This window comes from Podarcis vaucheri (assembly GCF_965113315.1).
Source record: "Podarcis vaucheri genome assembly, chromosome: 8".
Lineage (NCBI taxonomy): Eukaryota > Metazoa > Chordata > Lepidosauria > Squamata > Lacertidae > Podarcis > Podarcis vaucheri.
Window position 1 is genome coordinate 31117959 of NC_138766.1, and position 26255 is coordinate 31144213.

Here is a 26255-nt window from a genome sequence, read left to right on the forward strand (position 1 = left end):
AAGTATTGCACTTGGGCAAAAAAAATGAGAGGCACAAATACAAGATGTGTGACACCTGGCTTGAGAGCAGTACATGTGAAAAGGATCTAGGAGTCTTGGTTGACCACAAACTTGACATGAGCCAACAGTGTGACGCGGCAGCTAAAAAAGCCAATGCAATTCTGGGCTGCATCAATAGGAGTATAGCATCTAGATCAATGGAAGTAATAGTGCCACTGTATTCTGCTCTGGTCAGACCACACCTGGAGTACTGTGTCCAGTTCTGGGCACCACAATTCAAGAAGGACACTGACAAACTGGAACGTGTCCAGAGGAGGGCAACCAAAATGGTCAAAGGCCTGGAAACGATGCCTTACGAAGAACGGCTAAGGGAGCTGGGCATGTTTAGCCTGGAGAAGAGGAGGTTAAGGGGTGATATGATATCCATGTTCAAATATATAAAAGGATGTCACATGGAGGAGGGAGAAAGGTTGTTTTCTGCTGCTCCAGAGAAGCGGACACGGAGCAATGGATCCAAACTACAAGAAAGAAGATTCCACCTAAACATTAGGAAGAACTTCCTAACAGTAAGAGCTGTTCGACAGTGGAATTTGCTGCCAAGGAGTGTGGTGGAGTCTCCTACTTTGGAGGTCTTTAAGCAGAGGCTTGACAACCATATGTCAGGAGTGCTCTGATGGTGTTTCCTGCTTGGCGGGGTTGGACTCGATGGCCCTTGTGGTCTCTTCCAACTCTATGATTCTATGATTCTATGATTCTAGGAGGAGGAGGAGTTTGGATTTGAAATCCCACTTTATCACTACCCGAAGGAGTCTCAAAGCGGCTAACAATCTCCTTTCCCTTCCTCCCCACAACAAACACTCTGTGAGGTGAGTGGGGCTGAGAGACTTCAGAGAAGTGTGACTAGCCCAAGGTCACCCAGCAGCTGCATGTGGAGGAGCGGAGACGCGAACCCAGTTCACCAGATTATGAGTCTACTGCTCTTAACCACTACACCACACTGGCTCTTGGTATCAGACAATTGGTCCAGCAAGCTCAGTATTGTCCTCTACCATTCTGGTAGCGGCTCCCCAGAATTTCAGACAAGGTATATTCCCAACCCAACCTGGAAATGCTAGGAACTGAACCTTTGACCTTCAATTTAGCATGAGAAGGAGATGCTCTACCACTTCATCAACAGGTAGACCACATGGAGGGTGCAATGTGTCAACGTACATGCCCCCTCCTCACACACCTGCACACACATAGTCGCTCTGCCTTGCCGGGTGTTTTCCTTGTAATGATAATAAGACAGACAATGCGTTCTGTGTTTCTTCTCCTTCTGTTCTTCTGTGTCTAACAAGAAAGACGTTAACTATGCGTGGAGCCAAGCCAAGGCCTCTCAAAGATGATGTTGATGTACTTCACAGCAACTTTCACAGTAGTTGTCAGGGAGTTTCATAGCACCACATTTGTCTGCAGAGCACCTGGGTGGAAAAGGCTGGCACAGACTGAGCTAGATGGAAGAAAGGTCTGAATAGCTCTCGTGGCCTCTGTTTCTGGGTGGGTGGGTGGGTGGGTGGGTAAGTATATCTGGAACAGCAGTCAAAAGTGACAAAGTGATTGTTTGAAAACTGCATGCTATCTGAAATCTCAAAATGCAGTAAGTCCCATTGAATTCAGTAGGGCTTACTTCTGAGAAGACGCATGCAGAATCGCCCTGTAAAGACCCCACACTGTTGCTTTCTTCCTACTTAGTTATGGATATGTATTAATATTGTTGTTTTGTTTACAGCTGCACTGTCAAGTCTGTATTGATGACACGAGTGGGGGGAAATGACACAGAACAAATTTCCAGGGAAATTGATAGGGTGATTATATTCTAAGTAAGCAAATGTTATGTAATACATTATGGTTGAGGCTATGAGATTTCTGCTGCCTGCAGAGCCCGCAATTAGTAGTACTGCTTTTGTGAACACCAGCCAGATTAATTTCATAATTGACATTTGGAGCACAAGAATTATGGGACTGGGTATTTGAATGTGTGTGTTTTTTCTTCTTCTTCTTTTACTGGCATGGATAAATGCAGCTCTTTTTCAGCAGTGAGCCAATGCTGACTTGCACCTATGGAGAATCTTACCATTGCCAGCTCATCCAGAATGCATTTCATCAGCCTTCACAAATAATGTAATACTTCAGTGCGTGGTTCACATATGTATATCTGGAAGTATCAGGTGTGTCAAGCTTAATATATTTAAATTTGGCTTTTGAATGTGTGTATGCTTAATTATAATTATCATATTGTTATAAAAACACTATTAAAAATGTGTGCAGAGAGATCGTTTGGCTGTTTACTCAGAAGTAAGTCCCACTGTCATCTATGAGATTTGCTTTCCATGTGTGCTTAGGAAAGCAGACTTTGAAACAGGAGTGAGGTTGCCTGTGGCCCTCCAGATGGTGACATACTACAACTCCCATCATCCCAGACCATTGGCCATGCTGACTGGGACTGGTGGGAGTTGGAGTCCAACTGTATCTTTAGGACCACACTTCCCCACCCCTTTTGTAAACCTCTGGAGGGGAAAGAACTGCAGATGATCCTTATGTTTTGCCTTCTCAAGTTAACACAGGTTGAATCAGAGCCAAACTGACAAGTGGCCACTGACTTTACCACTGTTTCAGCAATCAAAAATTACAATTGCATGAAGGGGAAGATCTCTATGTCCTAGAACTGAGACCTGCCCACTGCCCCCCGCCACAGACGCCACTATCCACAATTCTACAGAAACAACTGTAGAGGGAACTATTAGTGCCGGAATTATGTATAGGCTAAGTAGGTTGAAGCCTAGGGCCTCTAAATCTAGGGGGCCTCGCCAGCCTGCCCACTCCCCAGCAGGCAACCTCCCCTCTCCCAAAATTGCAAACCCAAGACTTCATGCAAGGGCAGGTCAACTCAAGCCCAGCAACTATGAGACTCAGGGCTAGCCAGTGGGGCCAAATTTGAAGAAGTGGGGCCCAGCTTTAGTTGTGTTTTTTTGTTGGGTCCCAGTTCACAGCCAAAGTCTGCAAAATCTTATAGATATGGATAAAATCCATCTAGATTGCCCTGGTGCGGGGGGCCCCTTAGGAGCGGCCTGCGGGGCTCAATTTCACCAAAATGTCCAATTGCCTTAAGACTGTGCAGGGGTTGGACTGACAAGCCCTGCACCTTCTAGGTCCCTGGTGTCACTATTCAAAGTACAGACTCTAGGACTTGTGAGAGCAGTAGTTGCTCGAATTAACAAATAAGAAAGGTTTGAGAATTTACATGCTAGATCAAAATTGATTAATTCATTGAGAAGGGGATTGTAAGAAAAACACTGGGGCCTAATTTGAATAACAGAGTGCCTGGTATCTGGTGGGCAATGTTCTCCTTTATTTCCACACTGTGGCTGCAGACCAAATCACCTGTCAGGAGTGCTATGAGATTCAGATGAGGTTCAGATGACTTGTCAATCCCAGCAGGTATATAACAGGAAGACTGCCCAACTAACTTCAATTCATAGTAGACCGACTGAAATTAATGGAACTAAATTCGTCATGGTCAGTAATTTCAATGGGTCTGATCTCAGTGAAGATGAGTTGGACATAACCCAATGGGTCTACTCTTAGTAAGATGAAGGCTAAATAAACTCCCCAAGTATACAGTATATTTTCTTCAATATACTCCGGCTCCTTTTTTGGAGGTTTCTTCCCCTCACCATCCTTGTTAGACCCAATTGTTATTTTTTAAAAAAGAACAAACCCTGATCTAATCCACGTGGCTGTATATTTTAAAGCAGTAATTAAAAGAGAGAGTACATCTATAGGAGTGATTGGGAAGAAAACCCAGTTAGTGGTCAATGATTACCAGTAGCTAAGACGAAAAGGCTGTTTTGGTACCGTAAGTGATAGCTGCACAAAGTCGTCGTCCCCCCATCCCCCCCCGCTTCCCTTTCCTTATAGCTTGCAAGTTTTAAGCTCCAGCAGAGCTGAGCACGGGCTAAATGCTTGAGAGATCTTTCACCAGATATTCAGGGGCTATTTGATCCCGGATATCAGATGCCTTCAACCTTACTTCCACTTCCTAGCTTTCTGCAATTGTTTTCGTTAAGTCCCACGTCTATCTGTTGCTCCCTGACAAAACTCAAACTCAATTTCATCAGGCCAAAAGCTGATGAAAAAAGAAGCACCCTTGCATAGCAAAGTATAAAGCATGCCTGGTTTCAGGGTTGTTCGTTCTCAGGGCTGCTAGCATCCTCTGAAGAAGAGAAATCCAAATACGCAGTTCTTATTTGCCTTGATTAATTTATTCCTTTAACTCATCCACTCTAATTCTGCCAATATAAAAATGCACCTCTGGTTCTCCACCCCACCCACCACCTGTGAACAGGGCTCACCAGGAAAGCTCCAAAACCTTGTGAGCCTAGTCTAAGGCAGTGTTTCCCAACCGGTGTTCCGCGGCACACAAGTGTGCCGTGAGATGTTGCCTGGTGTGCCGCGAGATGTTGCCTGGAGGGAGGCGGGCGAGGGCGTTTGCTTCCCGGAGGACTTGTGGGAAGCCGCCCCTTCCCTGGGCGACGCGCCGCCTCGCGACTCCGGAGTCAGTCCCGAGGGCTCTCGGAGGGACTCGCGAGCAACGGCGCGGCGGCTCCGGGGCGCGCTCAGCCGGGCCGCCGCGCACCCCTGCTGCAGCTGCCCGGCGTGGAGCGCGACGCGGAGCCGGCCGGGCTTGGAGGCGCCCAGGTAGGGCCGAGCCGGGCGGGGGCGGGGAGGTCTCGGTCTGCTGCGGACGCAGGAGGGCGAGCGGGAGAGGGGGAGCCGTCGGGTCTCCTGGAAGGAAGCGAGGCGGCGGCTGAGGGGGATGCAGCCCCGTCCCCAGCAACAGGCGCTCCTCGAAGTGAGGCCACAAGTCGGGGCTCGGACAGGGCCTGGAAGCAGCGGCTCCGGCTCTTGGGAGCGGAGAAGGGGACTTCGAAAGCGGCCTGGAGGAGAAAAGCCCCGATGCAGCGAGAGCGGGGAGCGTGCTGCCTTGTCCAGGCCTCCTCGCTTTGTGCCGTCCGCTGCCGGGAGCAGGACACGGGGGCTCCTCGTTCGCATGCTTTCCCGGGTGATTGGTGAGGGTTAGGGTTAGGGTTAGGGTCCCTCAGTCCCTCGCTTTGCTGCCTCCTCCCCCCCCCACCCCCAAAGCTTGGAGGTTCCCCGGCAAGGGGGAGGGGAAAAAATTGAAAACTTTCACTTTCGTGTGTCCCTCCCGGCGTGACGCTGCGCGCTGACGTCACGGGGCTGTGCCGCGGTGGTGTGCCGCGAGATTTTTTTCATCAAACAAGTGTGCCTTTGCCCAAAAAAGGTTGGGAAACACTGGTCTAAGGTTACCAGAAGTCCCCGTTTCCTGGGGACAGTCCCCAGATTTACAAATCAGTCCCCTGACAAAATCCATCCTCTTCAACTGAAGTTGAAAAGTGTCCCCGGATTCATTGAAAAAAATCTGGTAACCTTAACCTAGTCCTCAGAAGGATATTCACTGCCAGCATATTCAGTGCTTTAATGCTTGCTATGCAACGTGGGGCTACATAACTAGGATGGTAGGCTACAGAAGGAGGAAAGGTTTCTAGTTTCCACCACCATTCAGACATTTCAAGCCGTATACATGAAACAAATAAAAAAAGTGCCAGTATAGCACCCACAATCTTCCTGAAGATTTTGGCACCATCAAGCGTCCCTCTAGCATTTCTACAAGGCATAGGGGGCAAACTTGTGGCCTTCCAGTTGTTGTTGTTGATGATGATGATGATGATGATGATGATGATGATTAAAATTTGTATACTGCCCTACATTCAGAGATCCCGGGGTGATTCACTGTCCATGTTGGCAGTGTTGTTTTTGCTGATTTCCCATTTAAAAAAAGCTCGACAACTTTTCTGTCTGGATTTGAAATATGGCAACCCTAGTAGGGCTGATAGGATTTAGAGTCCAACAGCATCTAGAGTGCCACGGGTTAGCCACCCTTGCTATGAGGAAACTAAACAGGGGCTGAAATCTCATCCTGCACAACAGATCTCTTCTTCCACCAGCATCTGCCTTCTCATGAAAGTCGAGATGGAGAGAGGGACCTCAGTTCCAGCTTCTCAGGGGCATAGGGAGCAGACGATGGAAATGGTGTGGGCCATTTCAAAATAATAAACAGACAGTTGTCTAAAAGACTTCAAAGCATTGCCAATTGTCAGACAACATTTCCACATGTTGTCTCATGCTCCCCTTGATTCATTGTTAGGCTCGCAGTTTTAAATAAATCACAGGTCAGCTGTTTGGCTTTATTCTGTTTTGGGTCTGGAGTAAATCAAAGCACGGCAGCTTGTAAAATGAACGAGTAGCTTCCCATTCTCCCTGCCCCCTGGTGCCATTCATCCTGGAGGTGGTCAAGGCTGGGTTTCCCACTACATACGTGTGTGTGTGTGTGTGTGTGTGTGTGTGTGTACAGACACCTGAGAAAATGGGAACACTTCACTGTCTGCCATTAAGCTAATAACAGAGGCAGTGTGTATTGCTGCGATCACCTCCCCCTATATCCCTCTTCTGCTGTCTGTAATGCAATGCAATGCAATGCTCAACTCAGCATACTTTGTCATTAGGGAAGTATTTTGGAAGAAGCTCAGTTTTCAAAAAAATGAATGGAGGAAAAAAGGCCAAGGGAAAGGCAGCCACCGTAATCATAAGCAACAACAAGATCCTTCAGGGAGCTGGATGAGGTGGTGGCAGGCAGGAAGGCATTTAGCAAACTCAGTGTAGCTGTTGGGCTTTGTGTAGGAAGCTCACTTGTTCTTGCTGCTGCTGCTCCTCCTCAATGGCAGCCTAGGTAGTTTTATCTACTGATCAACAATGTGTGCTAGAGGGCTGGTGGGACAGCCCTGATTTGGCTTTCCCTGAAGCCTGCAAAGTTATGGCAGAAGGGCACAAAGAGAGGAAGGCGATGTCAGCAACAGGGAGGTCGCTTGCACAGTTCCAGAGAGGGCCTGCACAGCGCAGGCCTTTCTCTCCTCCTTAACCTCTGTGTTGCAGCCATGGCTGCCTGCTTGCATTAATTACCTCTCACTCCCCAAACACATCCATTCGGAACTATCTTTAGGGTTCAGAGTGCAGAAACCAACTGACCAGGGATGAAAGCAATTAACAAGTAGGTTATGTGAAATTAACGAACTCCCTCTTTAACCAGCTGCCCACAATGGGTTTGTTTAATACCACCATAAAGTTAGCGTGGAGCACATTTGCGCAAGAAGAAATCGTTCACAGTTCCAATCCATTTCCTTCTTGCATACGTTAATTTTTATTATCTTCCCCAAATTTCTTTCTGGCAGTATAGGTAAAATTCAAGCAAGCTCCAGAAATCACTTTTGAATTTTGTGGCTGTGGTAAATGAATTCAGAGATGAATTGGGAAAGCTGGGCAGGCCACAGGTCTGGGCAGGCCGGGTCTTCCTGTTCTATACCTGCTGGGATTGACAAGGCATCTGACCCTCACCTGAATCTCATAGCTCTCCTGACAGGTAATTTGGTCTGCAGCCACAGTGTGGAAATAAAGGAGAACATTGCCCACCAGATACCAGGCACTCTATTATTCAAATCAGGCCCCAGAGTTTTTCTTACAATCCCCTTCTCAATGAATTCATCAATTTTAATCTAGCATGTAAATTCTCAAACCTTTCTTATTTGTTAATTTGAGCAACTACGGCTCTCACTTCATTACAAACAGTATTTCTATCTGCAACACACTTGAGCAAACCTGCTCCTCTTCCTTTCACAGATATTTTGTTTCCATTTGCAACTGTAGTTGCCTCTGGTGAGTTATCATTTAACTCTTTGGGGGGGGGGAATTAGCATCAGACGTCATGTGCATGGAAATTGCCAAATCAATTAACCGACTAGAAGGATTACTGACAATAGCACCAGTTTTCCTATAACTTGATATTGCTGGATAGTTCTGATGAACTGCAAAAGCATTTTAAGTTTGCTTTCTGTTGCTACCCTGGAACTTTTCTTTACTAGTGCCACTTTGTTTTGTACAATTCCTCTCAAATGAAGGAAAACAACTTTTCTACTTGTATATGTTGATAATATAATTTTGGTTACTGAGAACAAACAAGATTGTACAAAAACAATACTGGGTGCAGGCCTGGCCAGCACATAGGCGTCCTGTGACAAAGGTGACCTGTATGCTTGCTTGCTTGATTAACAGCTATTGGGAACTTCAGGGTCCCTGCTCTCCCTTCTTATGTTCTTTATATTGGACCTGGAGACTCCAATAGAGACCATTCCATGTCAAGAAGGAGGGCAAGTGGGCACCCTTTCAAATGACAGGGCAGGAGCTACACAGAGCAGGGCCTTTTCACTGGTGATGCCCATTGTATGCCTCACTCTTCCCAGACCTGCTCTCTTTTGGCCTGTATTTTGGAGCTTTATAATTTAGGAAGAGTTTGGAAGGACTGGTTGACAAGTCTTATCAGTCGCTGATGTATGAGCGGATTTTATTTGCTGCTATTCTGGGCTCCGGGTGCAACAGGGTTTACGCCAGCATAATAGAGTTGGCCAGGATGCCAGAAGGGATACAATTTATGAGCTTTCTCCATTATCTGCAGAGCAGGGGATGTTCAGTCCACAGTGCAAAGGCTGAGCTGAAGTGTTTCCTGCTGGTTACCTGCTTTCAGCAATAGGGGTTGCTGTTTGGTAGTACCCGATTGGTTTGCTGTCTGATTCTAGAGCTCCCTATTGGTGGCTCTTAGGTAATTCCAAAAATACAGAGTCCACTAATAAAACACAGTGTTCATTCATGAAGCAGTAACATAAATCTCCATTGCTACATATTGGGTGTGTATTTCAGTGGTTTAACGTACATGTTTATGGCCATACTGTAGTGTAGTGCTTATGCAATTGTGAATAAAAGGTGGCTGAGCTCATTTTCCTGGGGTTTGGGGGGGCGGAGAGGTGACAAAACTGATTTCCAATAAGTGCGCCCCTTTATTTCCATAACAAGTCCTAGAGTCTGTACTCTGAATAGTGATACCGGGGACCTAGAAGGTTCAGGGCTTGTCAGGCTGACCTTAAGGCAATTGAGGCAATTTGGCAAAATTGAGCTCCGTGGAGTGCTCCTAAGGGGACCCCTGTACCAGGGCAATCTAGATGGATTTTATTTATATCTATAAGATTTTGCAGACTTTGGTTGTGAACTGAGGCCCTACAAAAAACAAACAAACAAAACTAACTTTGGGCCTCACTTCTTCAAATTGGGCCCCACTGGCTAGCCCTGAGTCTCATAGTTGCTGGGCCTGAGTTGACCTGCCCTTGCATGAAGTCTTGGGTTTCCAACTTTGGGAGAGGGAAGGTTGCCTGGAAAACCTCTCAGGCATATGCTTTTTAGGCACAGGGCAAGTGGAAGTGTGGGCAACCCTTGGATGCAACCCTTAATTTATAGTGAGAGTTAATGTTACGTAGAAGTTTAGAGACTGAAGTATGAACCAGAATATCCCCACTTCATACCTTCCCATCATCACCAAGGGCCAAGCAAAACTGGATTGCCTGCTGCGGTCTTGCTAATTATCAAAATACAACTCTTCCAGATGATTCAATTTGCATATTTTAAAACCTGCATGTTACATGCAGAGATGCACTGAATGTCACATCTCATTTGGCCCTAACAGATGGGTCCTACTGTCCTCGCTATCTGTCACTGCAGTTTTATAACCAGACAACAAGACTATCCTCTTGAAAATGTATTTTTTTAAGCAGAAACTGGATGGTGACCTATCAGAAATGCAGTCATAGTAGGTTTCCTGCAGCGGGCTGGACTAAATGACCTTTGAGGTTCCTTCCACTACTATGGTTCCAATCCACTGTATCACAGAGGCTGCATTTCTAATTATCATGGTAGACCTATCCCCCATAGCTAAGGTGTGTTTGACACCAGCTATATACCGTATTTTTCGCTCTATAACACGCACCCGACCATAACACGCACATAGTTTTTAGAGGAGGAAAATCCGTAGGCATGCCACCCGTAGGCATTCCCTCTATAACACGCACAGACATTTCCCCTTACTTTCTAGGAGGAAAAAAGTGAGTGTTATGGTGCAAAAAATACGGTAAGTGGACACCCAGGCCAGGAATTCCATAAACTAATTATGTTATTATTTGATAATAATCTGAGCTATTTATATACCACTTAATCACACAGATTCCTAAGAAAGTGTTCAAAACACAAACAGTAGCTAAAATCAATTAAAATGGATCCCTAAAACATACAACGTCTAAGTCATTGTTTTTCTTATATACAGTATTTCCTTCTGCATTGTCCTGAAACTAGAGACAATCACATTGTACTGAATGGCTTCAGGTTCCAGCGCATTGACAGAAAATAATTTTTCTCCCTTCACTCCCAACATGCAAATACTTTTACCTCCACCCCCATAAGAGCACAGGAAGCTACTAGATCAGAGTCTGTGTCCATCTAGCTCAGTACTCTGACTGGCAATGGATCTCCTGGATCTCAATAAAGGTCTTCCACATCATCTGCTATTGTTCGATTGAACAGGAGATGCTAGGATTTGGGGGTTTGTTTGGGGGGGTGCTACTTTACAAAAGGTGATTGTTATGTACTGAGTTGAATAGGATCCAAATTGCAGCAGTCTGATTGGTCCTAGAACAATAGGATTCAGAAGGCAGCAGTCTGATTCATCCTAGAACAATAGGATTCAGAATGCAGCAGTCTGATCGGTCCTAGAACAATAGGATCCAGAAGGCAGCAGTCTGATTGGTCCGCAGGAGCCACCCAATCCAACTTCAGGTGGAAGTGAATCCGCAACCTGATTGGCCTACAGGAGAATCCCGGAACTAGCCAATCACGTGGGGCCCATTGTGTAAATAATGTATATAAAGCAGACATTTCGGGGAAACTTCCATTCCTCACTACTATGAGCTGAATAAAGAGCATGAAATGCACACTTGACTCCGAGTATATTTCAGTGATCCAGTTCAAAGTATGAATTATAGAAAAGAATGGCAAGAAGAGAGAACAGGGGTCTGGAATTTGCCCATCCATGGTCAGTTAGAATGATAGAATTATAGAGTTGGAAGGGACCCCAAGTCCTACCTCCTGCGATGCAACAATCTCAGCTAAAACATCCTGGACAGATGGCCATCCACACATTCGCCCATTAGCACATGGAGGGAAGCCTAGTACAGGTCACTTTGTCACAGACCTCCCCAGTATGGGGGAGATAGATTGTATTCCTATTTAAATTATAGCTATCTAATTCTGAATCTATCCATATAAATCAGCTTATGCAGATTTTATGCAAATCTCTCTGTCCTCTGCTTTTGGCAATGTGCTAAGTGGGCAATCTACAGAAACTGAACCTGGCCTTCTGCATGCAGAGCATGCGGTCTACTTCTGAGCTCTGACCCTCTCTTGCTAGGTGTCTACTTCTTTAATATATTGCTGTTCACAAATATTTTTAGTCTAGATAATGTGACTGATAGCCTCTTTCCCCCACAGCCCAGATAACCAAAGAACTCAACAGAAGTGGATCTGTTCTGTTCTCCTCTTCCATGGGATTTCACTGCCATCCACCTTACCCATCACAGGAGAGAAATGCCTGAAGGTGGTTTGTAGCGTAACTTAAAAGGTCACTGTAAGAAAGGCATTCAGCAGAGTGAAGAAGGAGCAAGAGGAAACATGTGGTTCGAAAAATACAAGAGGCAGCAGTGGCCACTGAAAAACTGCAATCTTGAAGAATGTAAACGAAGGAGAGAGGCTTAACACGATGGCGTTCATTCAGCAAGAGGAGGGGAAATTTTTTCAAACAAAAATTTAAAATACCAGCTGGACAAAAGCTTCACTAGTCAGGAAGGCGATTTCAAGCAGCGGCTCTCTGTACCTGACCTAGTTAACTGCTTAGTGGTGCTTCACTACAGCAAAAAGCGCAAAGCCCTACTGCAAAATTTCCATCCTGTTGGCCTGCTAACAAGAGCAATTTTCACATAGCAGCCGCATCTATCCCAACAATGTAATTGGTCTGGCTCTCCCAGCTAGTCCCTGTTCCTACTGTAGGCCCTTCGCTGCAAAGAGAAATCCCAGACATCCTAAGGGCTTGGAGATCAGGGCGGTGTGTGTGTCTGGATATGCCAGCACCCCGTGCTATGTTATCAACAGCTACATGGTTAGCTAACTGCTGTGACTAAATGGATATCGGGGAGGACTGCAGGCGAGGGATGGGAAGTGATGCCCTCCCAGAGCACGAGGCTGATAATGCAGAATTGGCCACAACAATGTAACTTCGCAGACAGTGTGGCAGAAGGCACTGGCTCTCTTGTTTGGGCATTTTGTTACCTGGAGCAAAATGTGCAGAGAAGGGAGATAATGAAGTACTTGACTAATTCAGTGCGATCCAGCTGGCTAAGCCAGAGGGGCTTTCAGAGCAGGAAAAGCTGAAAGAGAACTCACTGCTAGCCATTCTCCCTTGGTACCTGGGAAGCCAAAACAAAGAAACTGCAGAGATCAAAAAGCACAGCAATATCAATAAGGGGGGGAGAGAGAAACGGGGTGGAGAGAAACACCAGAGAAAGATGTGGGAAGAAAACCGAGGGGGACTGTCTCTCCTGCTTAGCATTTTATCTGAAGAACAAGAGTCTCCCTACTTTATTTTCCCAGTACTGAATTTTGAGCTGCTTGACAGATTAAATGTATTTACATAGCTCTCTCTTGATTTCCATTTTGTTTTGTTTTTATACAATGGAAGTCAATGTAAGGAATGTCTAAATTATTTGACTACAAGATTTTGAAGAGAATTTTTAAAAAAGTAAATAAATAAAGACTGACTCATTGACATCAAAAAGCGTGAATATTCCTTATAAGATTTTTTATTATTATTTCTCCATCCCTCCCCCCCCTCAAAAAAATTAAATACCTTAATGTAGATTCTTGAAAGAAAGAGGGATGGCGTTCTGTAACTGGGATTTTGGAGTGTTAATTTGGAAATGCTTAGTTCAGCAAAAAAGAACAGTGGAACTCATCAGTAAATCCATTGTGTGCTCTACTTATGAATTCACGTCTCTGGAAAAGAAAAACAGACATGGTGATGGGTCATAAGCAGAAAGAGTGCATGTGGAAGACTGGAGGGGAAAAGGAAGATTTGACCGAAGGCGTCACTCTGAACCTGAGATTTATCCTGGGTCTGAAGAGGAAGAAGGGGAGTTATTTATACTGAAAGAAAGAGAGGTGGTATTAGATAATGTTCAGCTGTTCCTGTTATTTATTTCCCTTTTCAGAATCTTGGGAAGATTTTAGAGCATCAACTCACTGAGCTCTTTTCTTATGCTGTCATAGGTTAGGAGAGGTATTGCCAGAGATGAGGGACGATGGGAGCTGCACATATCCCATACAATTAAAGTGCACACACAAGGAATTGTGGGAAGGGTAGTTTGTTAAGGGTGCTAGGAATTGTAGCTCTGTGGAGAGTAAACTACATTTCCCAGGAATCAGGGGGGTGAGGAACCATGGCTATTTAAAATTGGTCCACAGGACCTGATGTGGCCTGAGTGAGCACATCACAGAGTTGAAGTAGTTTAAAATTCCTTCTTAACATTTTAACCCCTCCTTTGACAGTCAAATGAAATGAACTTTCCTTCCCCCAAGATCTCAGTCCAGGCAGATGTAAACTGTACCTGTAAGCCTCCATTTCTCTCCTGATCTTGCCATTGGACTGTCTCACTCATGCTTGCGTACATACACTGCTTCCCCTCACTGTGCCTTTTAAAAAGCATAATGTGTCCTGAATTCTGTCACGGAGGGCCCCCCCCCATTTTATTTTAAGGGGCAAACGTTTTTTTCTGGCAAGTAGTGGTGGGTGGAGAGGGGAAGGGGCTTCTTCTGCAAACTGACATCAGACGTGTAGGATCACCATCACTCCAGAAAGAAAGATCAGCTTTCAAATGCACACAAGGCTACAGTTCTCAAGTCAGACTGAAGCTGACTTGCGGGAGATGCAGGACACTTTTGGATTGTGGCTGACATTTTGTGTGTGTGTGTGAGAGAGAGTGATTTCAAAAACCAGTGGTGGGACACACTGAAGCCAGTGTAAGGGATAATGTGAGGTTAAGGAACAGGCTTGCCCCCGGCACCACTGCACGTACCTGTACTCAGGGTACAAATATGGACACCAGAAATGCACAAAGAAAAACTCTAGCCTTGTCAAAGTGTCTGCAATAAAACCAACTGTAGCAAATGCAAAGCCTCCCATTGACTTGTGTGGGCTTTGAATCCGGCAGCAAGTGGCCAAGGGAGGGATTTCCTGACGATGGAGGTCCACGACTGTAGCATTTAGATAAAAATATTAGCTGCAGAATTCTGCTAAATTAATCCGGCTCCTTTTGATTATTGATGTCCTACTGTTTCCTGCCTGAAACAATATACACGAAGCATCAGTCATTTTATAAATTATTCATTCACAGTTATTTTGGCAGCACTGTCTTTCCATTTATCAACTGATAAATGTATGGGAGATAAGGAGGGTAATTTTGTAGCCTCCTGACATTTACCTTTGACATGATTTCCATATTAAATAAGGTAAAATACTAATGATTTCTCTCCATCACCACCAACATTCCAGATTCAGCAGCTCGCAATAGCTCAATAAACTCCTCAGCCTTCGTGAACTAAGCCAACTCCACAGCCCAGCCTGCAAAGCCTTTGAAAAAGACCCAGCCTCGGGCCTCTGACTTCAGGCTTACGGGATCTACTTTGTTTTCACTCTGAGCTCCACCAGTTGGGGAGGAACCAGATGGTGGCTTGGGTGGGATCCAATTTAAGTCCTGCACCCCCATCAGCCTGGAACAGATTGTATATAAAAGTGCAAATCTGCCTCTGAGTTCCTACATAGCACAAAACTCCAAAATCACCCAAAATAGATGCAGAAAGGCTAGTTCAAAGGCAATTGGTTAATATTCCTATTTTACAGAAGTGTAACACTGAGCCTGAGGGGTAGGTGGTTAGTCAATCCACTTTCATTTGTCAAGTTTAATTACAGGGCTTTTCCCAAGCAATCAGAGACTGTGCCTGCATGAAGCCCACCACTGCTCTGCCTGTTTCAGACCCCCTCTGGTTCTGGGAGACTGGGGGAAGGGAGTGTGTCGCAGGAGGAGGGGGAAACACCCATGCCTCTTCACCAGCTGGACTTCTTCTCTCTTTCTCCTGGCCTCCTTCCTTCCCTGCTTCAGCTTCTGCCTCCGATTCTAGACATCTCTCTGCCACAGATTCTCCCAGCTCACTAAGCCCTCTACAGCTTCCAACACCTTCTCCCAGTCTTCTTCCTCTTCTCTCTCTGACTCATCATTGCCCCATCTCCAGGCTCTGAGCCTTCTTCCCTTGCTGGTCCCCCAGATGGTTCCTCCCATCATTCCTCTGCGTCCAACCAGTCCATGACAAGAATGTCCCAAAGCAGTCAAGAGAGTGGAGCACGGTCAGTGAGAAATGTGGTCTAGGGTGGCTTTATGGCCTGGGCAGAGTCCAAAGGACCAGTTAAGGGAGGACTGCAAGGACCATATCTGATGTACTTCTTTGTGCTCGAATTAACCAGCCGTAGGGCAGGTACCATATTCAAACAGGCAAGTCGGAAAGTCGTCACCGCGGGGCTAGCCTGTTCATGTAAAGCAAACCTTGCACTAATTTCCTCCTGTCTTGTCTGGCCACACCTGCCTTTCTATAAGTGCTAAGTGTCAGAGAGATGAAATTAGGTTGATGGCTCTGAGCATGCCACGTTGGGGAGATGGGTGTGTTTCATTATTTTCTTCTTTTTAAAGTGAGCTTCCTCTGGCTGGGCAGTTTGTTACATGCTCTCGCAGAGCAGCTCAAGCCGGCTGTCTCGTGTTACGTGATGGATGTTGGAGTTGGAAAGGTCAATTAGTAATTGAGTTATGGTATGATTCCTTTTGATTAGTGCCAACAGGTTCATGTAGTCCACCCTTAAGATAACAGTGCAACAAAGGGGTCTTGTTCCTGCGACACCGAAATATAAACAGTCTTAAAATTCCCACTTCAAGCTGAATGAAGCAGGTGAGCAAATGTGATGAGTTATACCTTAAACAAATAGTTCCACATTAAGAATCAGTGCCATTCTTTTCTCTCACTTTTTTTTTTTTGGGGGGGGGGAATGCACATCAATTTATTTCTAAACTGAAATCCTTCATCCTGTTATGCCCACTTATTCCAGTGAAACTAAGGACCACTTACATAGTATCTATGATGCTAGTCTGCGTGCAGTGAGTGGGGGTGTATCCAGTTCCCACCCCATATATATATATATATACACACACACACACACAGCGGTACCTCGGGTTACATACGCTTCAGGTTACAGACGCTTCAGGTTACAGACGCTTCAGGTTACAGACGCTTCAGGTTACAGACTCTGCTAACCCAGAAATAGTACCTCGGGTTAAGAACTTTGCTTCAGGATGAGAACAGAAATCGTGCTCCAGCGGCAGCAAGAGGCCCCATTAGCTAAAGTGGTGCTTCAGGTTAAGAACAGTTTCAGGTTAAGAACGGACCTCCGGAATGAATTAAGTACTTAACCAGAGGTACCACTGTGTGTGTGTGTGTGTGTGTGTGTGTGTATGCTCCAGGGATCTGTTCCAAAGAACTGGCTGCAGGAGCTCTGATTCATCTGTATATCTCTAGGAAAAACCAACACTTCTTGTCCTCTGAAGAACTGAAGTTATATTAATAAATACTAATTTATTAATCACCTTCTATACAATCATCTCAAGGCAATGTGCAAGAGAAAAAGGGGAAAAAGCAGGTTTATTTAAAACAAAACTAAAACCATACAAAATAGACACCCGTGGCAAAGACCCATTTATCCAGTTGTGAAAGCCTGTTGGAACAAAGATGACAACAATTGTTTCCAGAAAGTGCAGATAGGGGGGCACCTGTCATATCTCCACAGGAGCGCTATGCCACAAAACCAGGGCAGCCACACCAAAAGCCCTTCTTCGAGCTTCTGGAGTTTTTGAAACTTGCAAAAGACACTCTCAGGCAGACTGCAGCAATCTACAGGGTGTGCAAGGGATAAGGTGGTCTCTCAGGTAACCTGTATAGGGCTGTTTGTCTTGAACTTGGCCCAGTAGCAGATTGGCAGCCCCTATAAATCCTATAAGCAAGGTGTTCTGTGCTGGTGGTAAGGTAAAGGTAAAGGTACCCCTGCCCGTACGGGCCAGTCGTGTCCGACTCTAGGGTTGTGCGCCCATCTCGCTTAAGAGGCTGGGGGCCAGCACTGTCTGGAGACACTTCCGGGTCACGTGGCCAGCATGACGAAGCTGCTCTGGGAAGCCAGCACCAGCGCAGCACACGGAACGCCGTTTACCTTCCCACTATAAAGCAGTACCTATTTATCTACTTGCACTTAAGCGTGCTTTCGAACTGCTAGGTGGGCAGGAGCTGGGACCGAAAGACGGGAGCTCACCCTGCCGCGGGGATTCGAACCGCTGCCCATGTGATCGGGAAGCCCTAGGCACTGAGGTTTTACCCACAGCGCCACCCGTGTCCCTATGCTGGTGGTAGTTTGCCCCTATTGTCAGGATGCTGTCAGCGGCTCCCAGCTGGTTGCCCAGGAAAGTATAATGACAAGGGAAAGTTTCTTACCGTCCTTTTTTATTTCAAACTTTATAGAGAGAGGCTATAAAACCCAGCCTCTTGAATAATGATGTTGTCCTGAGTGAATCTCCACTACCACCACCCCATCTCTCCCACTTCCTCATTCGTCATTCTCACCGTTTCCTCTATGGGTGCTGCTACATGCCCTCTGTCTTTGAGATCTTTGCTCTCCTACTTTTAAGGCTCACCAAGTTCTGGGAGATGGAGGGTCTGGAAGGCTTTCGAATGACAACATGTCAACTGGGTGTTGTTCTGGCTCTCCCATGATTTCCCAGCTTTTCCTCTCATCTGCCTCTGAGTTGCTACCTCCCTCAAACCCTTGTTGTAAATCTATACTGTCTTCCTCTTCCTCCTCCCTGGAGGGCCAGGATAGGGAGGCGGTCTCCACCATTTGTCCTCTGTCCAGTCTCTGACACCTATCAAGCAACTTGGCCACTGCATTCTGCACCAGCTGCAGCCACCAAACAAGCCCCAATGGTAGCGCCATACAGAGTACATTGAGCATACAGTGCACTTGGCAGAAGAGCTTCCATGTTCATCAAACGAGAGAGCAGGCCTGTTGTGAATCAACTCTCCCATTTAGCCGGGTATGGGAATCTGAGGCACGACATCTCTGTAATATGCAAATTGTATATAGCATTTTGATGTCTGGCATACTGAAATTAAACCAAATTGGAGGAGGAGGGGAAAGCAATGTGTGTAATAAAGCTACCTTTATGGCCTCAAGCTCTAGATAAATTGTGGTCTGTGGTAGTTAAACAACAGCTGTTTGAGTTTAAAACAAAATTATGATAAGGCTCCCCAGAAGATAACACCTCTCGAGGTAACCGCATTTACCTAAATGCATCTGCTATATGCAAACACTGTTGTCTTTAGACTGTTTATTGTGGTAGTTTATTCCTCCTTCTCTCCCCTCCCCCTGCCTTTCACCTGCCCACTTTCAAGTTTGCCACTGAAAATAAATGTAATAAATCTTCCACAGCAAAGTGGAAAGCGTCAGGCGGGAAGGGGGGTTTGGAGTACATGCAGCCCCTCTGGGTTCCCTCCCTGGGACAAACTGCCTGCTCCAATTGTCCACAGGTGGAAACGGCTTGCAATCCCTCTGTGCTTGTAAGTATCAGGAATTAAACAACTGAAAAAAGCAAATTGTAATGGTTAAAGGAAGCCAACAGCAAGACTAACACATCTTAGTGGGGTGCATACATTCAAATCCAGTGATCTTTTATACCCCTTGCGAACAGTAGTCCTTTAAGAGCTTCACACCCAATAACATTCAGACTTTTATATATATATTTCCTACCTTTATTGCACGACGTTTTAGGTGTGTGTGTTTTTTATTGCAGAAACGTCGCTAGCCACCCAAATTTACAAAAGTACACCAACCCAGCCAAAATATTTCAATGCTTTCTGAGCGAAACTTCAGGATCCATCATTTTGGAATGGCATTTTTATTTCGTTCGCATAGCAACATGGATCTTACCTTTATTATTGACTGTGGGTGGGGGTGGAATTTGACTCAATTCACATTTAAAGGCAAATCTATTGACTCTGTGTTGGACTGTGGTCATTACAGAGAGAACATTTTGCTGCTAGTTTGCGATTAGCTCCGTTCACCCCTGACACAAAAGTTATGGAGCTGCTTTTTTTTGCCAAAGTTTTTGAGCTATTTTTAATGAAATTTGCCAAAATCTACACTGCCAACATTGTCTGCCATACGTCTGGATTTTCCCAGACATTTCAGCGAGTTCCACACAGATATATGGCAACCCTATATTATGGGCTATGCGGGAGAGCGTTTTTTTCCTCAAGGAGGAAAATTGTGCTATGTGAAAATGTAAGGGGTGATCTCAAAGTTTATTCCGGGCACCGCTTCCTAAAGTGCGAGCAGCCATTGTCTCTGTGATAGACAGAGCTATGCTGGGAAAAGAACAGCAAAAATTGTACATCTATTTGCACCAACAAACAGGGCACGGGGATGCTCCTCTTTAGGAATTTGCAGTGCTCTCCTTTCATGTTTTGTTGCAACTTTCAAGATATTCTAAATCAGGTGTCTTCAACCTTTTAAGACCCAGGACCCACTTTTAACCCAAACATGCATTTGGGAACCCCTTTCTTAATCGTTTACCATATATATGCATGGTGGTAGTGCTCCTGTTGAGAGCCACCCTGGATCAGGCCATGTCCCACTAAGTGGGTCCCGATCCCCCAGTTGAAGGCCAGTGTTCTAAAGCTCAGAATGTGATGCACATTGCAAAAAAAAAATAAAAATCCAAAATACTGTGCCAGTTCTGCAGGCCTGTCATTATTATCTCCATTTCACTACTTTCTGGAAGTAGTTTCTGCATTTCATCATGCCCATACAATAGCCATGTGAACTCCTTCACAAAGGACAATCATCTGTTCAAAGGGTTACTCAGTCTGTCCAGTTTTAAGAGGAAGACTCTTAAGAAGGAAAAGCAGGGGTCTTGATGTCGCCCACCAACACTTATCACTTGGAGAGCAGACTAAGCAGGCACACAAGCCACAAGGAGGTTCAACTGCCAAGCTCCACTAGCGGAAAGCCATGCAAGGGCTTTTGCTAGTGCACCAGGGTTTCCCCTGCCTTTCTTCCCCCTTGACCGCCAAACTGACATGGAGGAGGGCAGTCAGGAGAACTCCCAGAACAGCACTCAGGGTGAGGAAAGGGCAGATTGTTCCATCAGGCAAGAAGAAATGTTTGCGCTGACAGAGCGATCTGCTTAGTGCTATGTTGAGTTTTTTCCACAGTCTCACCCTACTGTGGAGCGATGTGTTGTATTTCAATTTAAGTCATATAGATTATTTCTAGAATTGTGCTGATCTGTGTCCACTTTTGCCCTCTCTCTTTTTAGCAATGCAGAAGTTGCCCCCATTATTTGATTTAACTCCTCTCTCGGACCTAATGTATACATTACTAGTGGTATATGCTTTTAAAACAACAAAAACAACAACCTCTCCTCTATAGGTTAGGCCTCTATAGGTCCCCTTGAATTTGTGATTATATTATTTTTTATGGCAGTGCTTATGTCCTTTCTCTCCCTGTCAATTCAGTCATTAGAACAATACAATTCGTGAGGGACTGAGGTGATATGGAGAGGGGAACCAAGGAATTGTTGCTTGGGGGCCACACTATTATGAACTGAACTTTACGGTGGGTACAGACCAATACAGGTATAAAATAATGTTAAACTGAAGTAAACTGTTTGTTCAGAATGTGGCTTGTGTAATTTTTCACACCCTGAAGGTCTGCTATCGCCATTCCCCACCCCACCCCCAGAACTGCTACTAGTATGAATAATTAGATGCATTACTGAATATGCAGCATGTCTATCCAGGGCATCTATCCCGGAGATTTCTAAGCTTCGCATGCAGCTTTCACTGACAAGTTACTGACAAGCCTTCAGCCGCTTCTGCTGGGGTTCCCAGGCAGGTGTGAGACAGTCCAAAAACACCTGCGTACACCACCTTTCCCTCGGAAACACCGGAGCTCCACAACGCCAATTCATCATCCAAAGAAACATTAATATTTTACTTCAGTTACCAAGTGCGCCCGTTCAAACTTTTATCTAAAAAACATTCTTTATCATCTTTTCATTAAGTTCTCAAGAGCTAATGGTTTCTGAGTTCCCCCGGTAAGGATGATGTTCTGAATAATGAAAGCTCATTATTTCTCCACAGAATGCTTGTTAATTCAAATGATGATATTAAAACTATAGTAGCCTTTAGCGCTGGGGTGATTTCTAGCATACTTTATCATGTATCAATATATACTCTGTTTGTCAAAACTGCCCTGGGCTGGGGCTGACATTCTCTCTGGAGGAGTCTAGTGCTTCAAGAGGCACTGAATACACCAAGGTGACAACTCGCAGAGTCTGCGCCTCTAGGAAATGGAAAGATGAAACTTGAAGTGCCATTCGTCCCCCCCTTGATTTCCTTATTAGTATTCATAAAGAGACAGTATCCTCTTTTTTTCTAGTCCTCACAGGCCTGCCTTTTGAATTGAATGAAAGGGTGGGGACTTTTTCCCTTAATGGTAGTGATGCTGAAGAGTCGTCTACTACACAGTGACACAGACACATACTCCACATATAAAACATCTCTGTTTTCCAAATTTTCTGGATTGATCAACAGATCTAAAATAAATGCCTGCTAGGAGCTTAGGCATTTCCCAAGTAAGAAACAATGTTAAACATTAGCCAAAAATCATTTGACTGATTTGTTGATGTTCAAATTAGCTGCAGTGCTACACACACACACACATGCACAGACTCCATTCCTTTCCCTTATTCTTATGGGTAGATTCCCCACCAGTAATTCAGCTGCAGGAACCCTGACACCATGCCCTCCTTTCCACTCCGATCTTGTCTCCTCTTTGCTTTTTTCTCTCTCCATTGCCATCCTTTCCATTCCACACCTTAAGGAAGATCTCAGCAACAAGGTGAAGCAAAACAGTCCCTGCAATGAAATAACTAATTTGAAAAAAGGAGTCTTCAAAAGCCTTATAAATCTCCTCCACAGAGCCAGCCTTAAGGATGGATAAACCAAACTCTCGCCCTGGGTGCCAACCTGAAGTGGGTACCATACTAAGCACTCAGTGTGTTAAGTTGTGGGCGAACATATCAGACGACACAGCGATTCTTCAAACAGCTCTTGTTTATTCAGAAGCCAGAACAGAACAGAACTGAAGAGCTCCAGAACAACGTAACTGTAGCAACTTTCTAAAACTATCCAATCACTGAACGTCACTTTCGATCCTTCATTTGCATACAAACTATCCAATCACTGAACATCACTTTTGATCCTTCATTTGCATAACTATCTACAGTATCCCCCTGCTGGCCCAGGGTGAGAACTTCAGTACATAACACAATGTTTGTTGAGTGTACAGTAAACTAGGGTGCAATTATTGAGAGGTAGTTCTGACATTTTCATGGACATTGGGCATCGCTGGGAAAAGCTGGGAGAAATAGGGCCTGGTCCATTTCTGCAATCCTGCGCAAGGCATGCAACTTGGCAGCACTGCAAAACTGAACCAGGGTGGGGCAGAGAGTGAAATCACTTCTCACTCAGGAGCCCAATCGTCCTACAGCATTCCCTGCATCTCATGGAGTTGGACCCTGTAATGCACCATGCACATTTGTGGTGCGACACAAATTGGGGTAAGTTCTCAAGAGTTGTGAGCCCCTGAAAATGGAGAGAATAATTTGGACTTCAAAAATCCAAGCTAAGGCAATGCCTTTCTTTCCTCAACCAAAACATTGCGAAATCACATGCAAGCGTTTATTAAATTTCTGAGGATCACAGTGTGGTTTACAATATAAAAAGCACAGAAATGAATGCCATAGTAACAAACAAAAACAATAACCCCACCAAACAGTCAAACCTGGTAGTCAAACCTGGAGGACCAAAGGTTTGACTCCGTCCCTGATTTCCTGAAATAAATATATACTGGCCAAGGGCTACAACGAAAACAGAAGGCAATGTGATAGTTAAGGTGGGGGAGATGAGCAAAGCAAGAACCAGGGTTTTCATTGAGAAGTCAGAGGGAAATATGCACCCCTGAGGAATTTTGCAGGTATAGACACTTGCTTAATGACATGGACAGGTAATTATATCTAACTTGTTGATGGTTCATTTTTTGTATGCACTGTGCATGCTTTGAATAGAAGAAATAATTTACCAATAAATCAATTATTTTTACTGGCACAGAAAACATTATTCTCCTCTTCCAGTCTTAATATTGTTAAAATATGTGCAGGGCAAAATCCAGCACCTCCATTTCCTGTGACACGTCCAGCTTAGATGGACAATATTTATGAGGTAAAATTTGCAGCAGAATTGCATATGTACCAAATTTAAATTTTCTGTCTGTTGTGGAAGTATCCAAAGTACTTGGAGCCACACACACAGCTATGTGTGTATAATATTTGTGTGAATAGAGAGAGAGAGGTGGGGGAGCATCTGAGTTTGAAAGCTTCTCAAGCATTCTCAATTCCCCTTGTTCAGGGGTGTAAAATATGAGCAACTTTAACAGAACACCACCTCCTCTTCCTGTTCCCCAGAAGGAAATGTAATTGTGAAAACCAAGTCAACCCCAGTGCTGCCAAGAGCAGACAGGCCAACACACCAGAGCATTCATGTACGCTATAACACAAATTTCTCTACCGTTGTCTTGTAATTATCTCTCCCATGAAAGATTTTTGCTAGAGCATTATGCCCACAGGCAGAATGATAAGAATATGGTGAGCTTTTTTTATTACTAAAAAAAAAAAATCTTTTCCCTCAGTATTTCTTCAGCATAACAATGATGAAATATTAATGGGTATTAAAACATCTCATAGGTCAGCAGTCTAATACTTCTTCAGCTTTTTCCCCTTTTCTTTTCTTTAAGTGTGAAGACATTTTCTTATTAAATGAAAAGGGGCCCGTGTATTTATTTTATTTTATTTATTATCACAGTAACATCCTCCCTTTCCTCCAAGGAGTTCAAATAGGGGTACATGGTCATGCCCCTCCATAGTCACATCAAATCTGTGAGGTAGATTCGACTGAGACTCCCTGACCCACTTCTAAAGTAAGGGAGAGGAACGTATGGTCTTCCAAATGTTGCCGGTCTATAGCTCCCTTCATCTCTGACTATTGGGGTTGCTGGCTGTGGGGGATAATGGGAACTGGAATCCAACAACATCTGGAGGGCCCCATCCACGTTCTGTACCATAGGGAGAGAATTTGCATTCAAAGCCCTCTCCTTTCATATGTGAATGTGCCTATTTTAGAATCCCTCATTTACCTCAGTGGGGACTCAGAACATAGGTGCCAACTCCTTAGGGCTGAGGGGTCTTCAGCCCCCTCCATATTGTTTAGCAGCGCCCCAATATTGAGGGGGGCTGAGGAGGCCGAGCTAAACATGGTGCAGCATCAGTGGCAGGCTCCATCGCTCATGTGTCGTCACAGATGCGCACATGACGTCGTGCGAGTGACACAACGCTGTCTGGTCCGTCCACCCCAAGCTTGGGCCCAAGCTGGCGTCTCTGCCTCAGAACATGTTTTCTGTGGTGAGGCGTAACCTCAAAATAGGCATTTTGATGTTCATAGAAAGGTGTGGCCACAACCAACTCTCTTACAGAAGTGCTAAAGCTATTCATGTGCAGAGTAAGGCTTCCATACAATTTTCAACCCTTGTGTCTTTTATATATATATATATATATATATATATATATATATATATATATATACACACACACACACACACACACACACACACACACACAAAATTTATACACCACTTGTTCATAAAAAAACAAAAACACCCCTCAAAACAGGTCACCAAAAGACAAAACAAGAAAATCATGAAAAATTTACAACAAAACACACAAACATTGAAATACTAAAACAGATTAAAATTACCTCCATTTTCTAAACATCTGGGTAGGCTTGTCTAAACAAGAATGTTTTCAGCAGGTGCCAAGGAGTGCACAGTGAAGGTGCCCGGCTTTATCTGAAGAAGTGTTTAGGACTTTAGGACGATGAAGAGGGCCAGGACCTCTCAGACAAAGGTATTTTATTTTAAAAAATCTTTATTAGTCGAAGCAAGAATGTTGAGTGCCAGAAGAATGGAAGGAATTAAATGGTCATTTAAAATCAGAATAGTATCAAGAATTTTAGTCTATTGCCACAGTTGGGGGGGGGGACACAGACAAAAAGGAATAAAAGGCAGAAATAATCCAAAGATCACAGTGGACAAATTTCAAGCAACTCAGTTACGAAGCGAAAGCTAGCTTGGAGAAATATTTTAGAGAACCATGCTCAAAGAAATGAGAAATCAAGCAAAAACCACAATCCTGTACACACTTAGCTGAGAATAAATTCCATTAAATTCAGTGTGGTTAACTTCTGAGAAAACATGAACAGGGTTGTGCTATAAAATACTGTTTAGATAGATTTGCAGAAATGCAGTGGTCTTGTCGATTTGCACTCAAATATCAGATAAACTTGACAAAATTTTATAGAAACCTGGGATAAATGCAGATTGCAGTCTTTGAAATCCCCATCCCTATTGCTTATATGAGAGCTTCAGCTTTAGTTGAATGAATAGTCACTGGCTCATGTCGATGTGTTATAGGACGGCTATAAACATTCCAACTGCACAGAACTACTTTTAAAACTGCCTCTTCGAATTGCCAAGGAACAGATGGTGCAGTGTAGGGTTGGTGGGAATGAGTTCAGCAGAGAAGGGAGCAGGCAGCTCTAGCGCAGTGTTGGTCAAGCATGTGTGGAAATGTGTGTTTATGACGCTGGCATGTGAGTGGTGTGTCTGAGAAGCATGTTCATATGAGTATTGCTTGTGAGTGTGCGTCCTTAAAAGTAAAAAAGGGAGTTTACACAGAAGGTATACACAGAAACACACAATCAACAGCATTTTATGTGGGTCTCCACTTGTAACTACAAAGAAGAAGAAGAAGAAGAGTTTGGATTTGATATCCCGCCTTTCACTCCCCTCCAGGAGTCTCAAAGCGGCTAACATTCTCCTTTCCCTTCCTCCCCCA

At 44.7% G+C, this 26255-nt stretch overlaps 1 long non-coding RNA gene across 1 annotated transcript in view; it reads right to left on the reverse strand.

Annotated features, from left to right (window-relative positions):
* LOC309538975 overlaps positions 1–24575 on the reverse strand; it is a 30489-nt gene extending 5914 nt beyond the window's left edge. Inside the window, exons 1-2 of the long non-coding RNA XR_014222568.1 lie at positions 24500–24575; positions 22018–22164 (exon numbers count right to left, since the gene is read on the reverse strand). This is a non-coding gene — a long non-coding RNA (uncharacterized lncRNA). The remainder of the gene's footprint in view (positions 1–22017; positions 22165–24499) is intronic.
* Positions 24576–26255: the final 1680 nt, after the last annotated feature.